Source organism: Choloepus didactylus, chromosome 4 (genome assembly GCF_015220235.1).
Source record: "Choloepus didactylus isolate mChoDid1 chromosome 4, mChoDid1.pri, whole genome shotgun sequence".
In the NCBI taxonomy this organism is placed as follows: domain Eukaryota; kingdom Metazoa; phylum Chordata; class Mammalia; order Pilosa; family Megalonychidae; genus Choloepus; species Choloepus didactylus.
The window spans coordinates 54,764,855-54,771,182 of record NC_051310.1 but is presented as its reverse complement, the minus strand read 5'-3'; positions in this window follow the sequence as shown (position 1 = coordinate 54,771,182).

Genomic DNA, 6,328 nt, shown 5'->3' with positions numbered 1-6,328 from the left:
TGGGCAGAGTGACACCTCCATGGAAATTATCCAATCAGAGTCATCACCCACAGTTGGGTGGGGTGCATCTCCACAGAAACACTCAAAGAATTACAAGCTAATCAACACTGATACATCTGCCCACACAAGATTACATCAAAGATAATGGCATTTTCTGGGGGACATAATACATTCAAACTGGCACAGTAAGTTTCCATTCTAAGTCTCTAGGGCTGATACATCCTCTGCTGAGATGGTGGCTATTTCTTTTTGACATTTTTCCTTTCCCAGGATAGCTCAAAATAAGATGACCATGGAAAGAAGGAATAAACCCGGGCACCAGAAAGACTGCGTTCTAGTGCTAGTTCTCTTTCTAAATAGCAATAATAGTTACTATTTTTTCACCTCTTTCTACATGCAAGGCATCATATCAAGCACTTTACATGACTAATTTAGAGGCAGAAGAGTGAGTGAATATAAGAGCTTAGACTCAAGAGACAGCTGCCTGCTTTGAATCCTGGTTCCAGCACTTTCTGCCTGGTTAACTTATATCTCTCTATGGCTCAGTTTCTGCATTGTGGAAAAGAGAATAATGAGAGTTCCTATCTTATAGGTTTTTTTGGCAGGCCTCTTTCTCTCCCTCTTGCATGCATGCTTTCTAAACTTTTAAAAAATACAAACAGTTGCAAAAGTTTGAGTATTTTTCCAGCGTAAATACCAAGATGGACTTGCTGAGTTTTATGGAGTACTACATTTTAGCAAATTAGTTGTCTGTATTTTAGCTGTCACCCTTTAGCTTATCCCAGTTCAAATCTCAATTAATCTTCATTCTAATCCTATGAGGTAGGCACTATTGTGATTGCCATTACAGTCGAGGGAATGAGCCACGACGACGTGAAGCTCCTTGCCCAAGGATGCATATGAGAAGGGGTGGAGCTGGGATTTGAGCCTTGTCTGACTCAAGAGCCCATGATCTTAACCAAAGTGCTATTTATTAAAGAAAAAGTCAAATTACCCCCCACTGCCTTAAATCCATCCACACCCCTGAGGTATGTCTTGGTAACAGTTGGGTGTACATCTTGCCATAGTTTTTCATGTTCACATTGAATATATTAACACATATATAGGGTTCCTTTACTTGTTTTTTTAAATGGAACTATCTTACATATTTTCATTGTATTGCAATGGACATTTATTGATGTGTTTTCTGTGCTTGGCACTGTGCTAGGCATAGGGAAGAAATAAAAGCCATACGGTCCTTGTTTATATGGTGCTCCTAGATTAGTAAATTGAATATCCTGGTTAATAGAGAGTTATTAACATAAAAACACTATTTTTCAAAGAATGAAAGAACAATAAATATATTCAATGTTAAATTATACTACATCTAACATTCTTTAATTCAGATGCTACTTTATACTCTTGAAATGCCTTTGCATTTTCAGCATGCATATCAGATCTCCTTGAATGACACAGCAAAACATTCTGTTATTTGAATTTTGTATTCTAGGGAAGTAGGTTCACACTATACATTTTATCAGCATCTCTGCCAGCTCCCTTCTCTTAAATGCCATCCTCTCCCAGTTTCATGCTGTGCCGGTTTAATACTAACATTTCCTTGGACCCAAGCCAGATACCATCTAAGTTAAAAAAAAAAAAAAAAAAACAGCTACTGTTTTCTAGGCTGTTGGTATGTCTAACACCACTCTTGGACTAGTGACAAACTTTATGGTCTGTTTAGCAAAGATTTTGCTTCATCACTTCAAATCTGTTGGGATAAAATGGTAATAACTAAAAACTAAAGACTGTTTAGTCAAAGACAAATTGTTGGCTCCAGTTGATACTTATTTGCTGAATGTAGCAAGGAGAAAGTAGAGATTTCCTGCAATTTATTAGTTTTGAGAACTGCTAAGTTTTTTCTTGTATGTGTTGGTTGAGAGTTTAGAGACAGGACTAGAGTTACAGCTATTTTTACTGGAATTTGTAGATGGTCTCTTTGGAATTAATTCTCTTGAAGGAAGCTAGCCACCTTTAAATCTGAGAACACTAACTCATTTGTAGTCTTTACCCTGCCTAGCTTTCTTACAGTTTTGAATTTTGTCTGATAACAGGACAAAAATTATTGATGTTAAACTGTGTGAGAGAGTAAGATAATAGATCAGTCTCCAGTTCTTTATCTGTAGAATGCAATATTGTGCCGCAGGTGGTAGTAACCTATCTAAGGTCTGGGAATAAATCAAATCCCTCCAACAGGGGTTGAAATATGATCTCTTCACCATGATTGATTTTCCCGTGTCTGGGAGCACGTTTAGTGGCTATGATCACATTCCAGGACCTTCTGATGGACAACTGTGATTGCATTCCACCAATGATTTGTGAAGAGGAGTGTCTGAGCATGCTGGGATTACAGCAATTTATTCTGCCTTTTTTTTTTTCTGAAGTATACTGAGGTATATTTTGCAAACAATGAAATGCATCTTTTTTGTTTTTGTTTTTTAAAAAAATTTTATTCTGGTAACATATACACAACCTAAAATTTTCCATTTTAACCACTTTCAAATATACAATTCAGTGGTGTTAATTACATTCACGATGTTGTGCCACGATCACCACCATCTGTCACCAAAACTTTTCCATTACCCCAAATGGAAACTCTGTAACAATTAAGTATTAATTCCCCAGTTCCCACCCTCACCCTTGCCCCTAGTAAAATGCAGCAATTTTAAGTGTACATTTCAATGAGTTTCAACAAATGTATACACCTGTGTAACCACCACCTCAATCAATACATGGAATCTTTCTATCACCCCAAAGAGTTCCCTTGTACCCATCCTAGTTTATCTCCTTCCCAATCCTGTCACACCTGGTCCCAGCCAACGGCTGATCTGCTTTTGTTGCCATAGATTTGTCCTTTCTAGAGTTTCATGTAAATGGAATCATATATCCATTCACCTGTTGATGGACATTTGGGTTGTTTCCAAGTATTGGCCATTACGGTTAGAGCTGCTATGAACATTTGTGTACAAGTCTTTGTGTGGACACAAATTTTCATTTCTTTTAGGTAAAGGCCTAAAATTAGAATTGCTGAGTCACGTGTTAAGTATATGTTTAACTTTTTAAGAAACTGCCCACTTGTTTTCCAAAATGATTGTACTATTTTATATTCCCACTGCCAATAAATGGGAGTTCCAGTCATTCTACATCCTTCACAACATTTGGTATTTTCAGCCATTTAAATTTTAGTTACTTGAGTGGGTGTGTGGTGATATCTCACTGTGATTTTAAGTTGTATTTCCATTTGCTTATTTGGCATCCATCTATCTTCTTTGGTGAAGTATCTGTTCAAATATTTTGCATATTTCAAATTTTTTGTTTTTGTCTTTTTATTCTTGAGTGTTTTATGTGTTCTGGATAAAATTCTTTATCAGGAATATACTTTTTAAATATTTTCTCCAAGTCTGTGACTTGCCTGTTCATTTTCTTTGAGTATCTTTTAAAAAGTAACCATTTTTACATTTTAATGATGTCCAATTTTTCATGTTTGTTTAGGTTTTCACCTTTTGTATCCTATCCGAGAAATGTTTGACTAACTGTTCTGCTTTAAAATAAAAACAAACCTTTTACTCATCAAAATGAATTATGACAGATGATATAATGGTGTACTTAGACCAAGACAACCAACTTAACAGTTATTAGAGAAAATTTTGGGAAAATTAAATAAGATGACCAGACTGTGATTCAGATCTCAAATTTTATGTATGTGTGTTGGTCAGGGAGCTGGCAGGATGACCCACATATTCAAAAGGAGAGGCTGAAGAGAATTTGATGATGGATGTGGTCAGACTTAGGCACTCAGAATCTAACAATAGCGGGAAGCCTTCACCAACCCTATGCCTGATGGACCAAAGGAAGGGCGCAATATCCGGAACCCAGGGAGACTTACAGCTAGCCATAAGAGAGGTCCATCTGATGGGAGTTGTGGTGTTTGGTAGAGGAATACAACCACTTCCAACCCCTGACCCAGCAGGGAGGAAGTCAGGTTAATAAATACCCCCAATCTCTCCCTTTTTCCCTCCTTTGAATCTTCTGTCAGTGCATGCCGTTGGCCAAACTCAGCAAGAAGCCAGATGGCAAGGATGCAGTCCAGAAAGATCAGCCTTTCAGCATGACTGTCGGTTCATTGGCATAAGGAACCCAAATTGCCCAGCTTCCAATTTAATGTAACATTAACTGTATTTCCTGATGGAACCATTTCTCCCTTGGGCTGGAGTTCCTACAGACACAACAGGCCTAACATTGTAGCATCAGGAAGCAAACATTCCTTATGTAGGTTATTAAATCTAGTAGTGGCAGAGTCTACTCCCACCTCCACCCCTTGGTTTCCAGACATGAGCATTCTATGAGGAGATGGCACTATATATTGGCCTCTGGTTTGGTGCACATACTCTGTTTTGTAGAGATACCCCACCTGCAGGATTAGCCTCTGTGTTTGACTTTCAGAACTCTCAACCCCATGGTTAAGGGGAGATATGATTTTCTTTCAGAACAGTCATAGAAACTTTCTGATAACCTATGTAGATTTTTAGCTGGGAATGTAAAGCCCTAAGCTCATCCTTTTCTTTCTCTAAGTATACCAGCACACTTAGAAGCAACCAACCAAACCCATATCCTTACACTGTATTTCCACTAAAATATTCTGTATTAGCAATTACTTGACTGCCCAGAGCCATACCTTCTGTAGGCTTTTTTTAAAAAATTCAGTTTTATTGAGATGTATTCACAAACCATACAATCATCCACAGAGTATAATCAGTTGTTCACAGTACCATTATATAATTGTGCATTCATCACCACAATCAATTTTTCAACATCTTAATTACCATAAAAAAGAGTAAGAATAAAAATTAAAATAAAAGGGAACATTCAAAGCATCCCATGCTCCTCATCCCTCCCTATTTTGTCCCTGTTTTTCTATTCATCTGTCCATATACTGGATAAAGGGAGTGGGAGTCACAAGAGTTTCATAATCACACAGTTGCACAGTGTGTGACTATATAGTTATACAATCATCTTCAAGAATCAAGGCTACTGGATTGAAGTTCAACAGTTTCAGGTATTTTCTTGTAGCTCTTCCAATACACTAGAAACTAAAAAGGAAATATAGTGCATAAGAACAACCTCCAGAATGACCTCTCAACTCTACTTGAGACCTCTCAGCCACTGAAACTTTATTTTGTTTCATTTCTCCTCCCCATCTTGGTCCAAGAAGACTTTCTCATTCCCACAATGCCAGGGCCAAGCTCACCCCCATGAGTCATGTCCTGTATTGCCAGGGAGATTCACACCCCTGGGAATCATGTCCCACATAGTGGGGAGGACAGTGAGTTTACCTGCAGAGATGGCTTAGAGAGAGAGGCCACATCTGAGCAACAAAAGAGGTTCCTGGGGGTGACTCTTAGGCACAATTTTAAGTAGGCTTAGCCTCTCCTTTGCAGTAACAAGCTTCATAAGGGCAAGCCTCAAGATTGAAGGCTCGGCCTTCTAAACTTGTAGTCCCTAATGCTTGTGAGAATATCAGTAATTCCTCAGGTGGGGAAGTTTAATATTTCCACATTTTCCCCAAGTCCCTCAAGAGGGCTTTGCAAATACAGTTTTATTCTCTGCCCACATTACTCTGGGATGTATTGGGGCTTCATGCTAACCTATACAAACTAACCAGGTTTCACTCCATATTCAAAGTTCCATGTAATTATGGTGTTTGAATAAACTGACCCTACAAGTTAAATTATATAGTATGTTACAAAAAATATAGATTTTTGCAACAAATAAACATCTCTTCCTTTGGTCTCACACAGAAGTTGAAGTTTTAAAAACCATCAATATTGTCCTTTACCCTTTAGTCTGATTTATCTTAGTCCTAACAAAGTCCATTTTATTCATATCTCTAATTGAAGTCTGATCTCTTTTTCAGACTCTTTAACCTTTACTGTATAGGGTAATGCTGACATTCACAGCTGCCAGAATCTGGCTCTGAGACTCAGGTGTCACAAGGATACCAAAGATCCAGGGACTAACCAGCTAGCATCTCAGAATTTAGAAATAACATTACAACTCAGAAATTGATGTATCTGCTGTAAGAGCTTACAATCCAGGAACCTTTACAATAAGCCTTCCCCTGAGAACCTATGCGCTCAGATTCAGTTCTCAGAGTTTGCACATTATAGTTAGCCCATATTACTGAGGCATTATAATGTTTGTCTTTTCATTTCTGGTTTATTTCACTCAACATACTGTCCTCAATGTCCATTCACCTAGTTGCATACCTCACAACTTCATTCCTTCTTGTAGC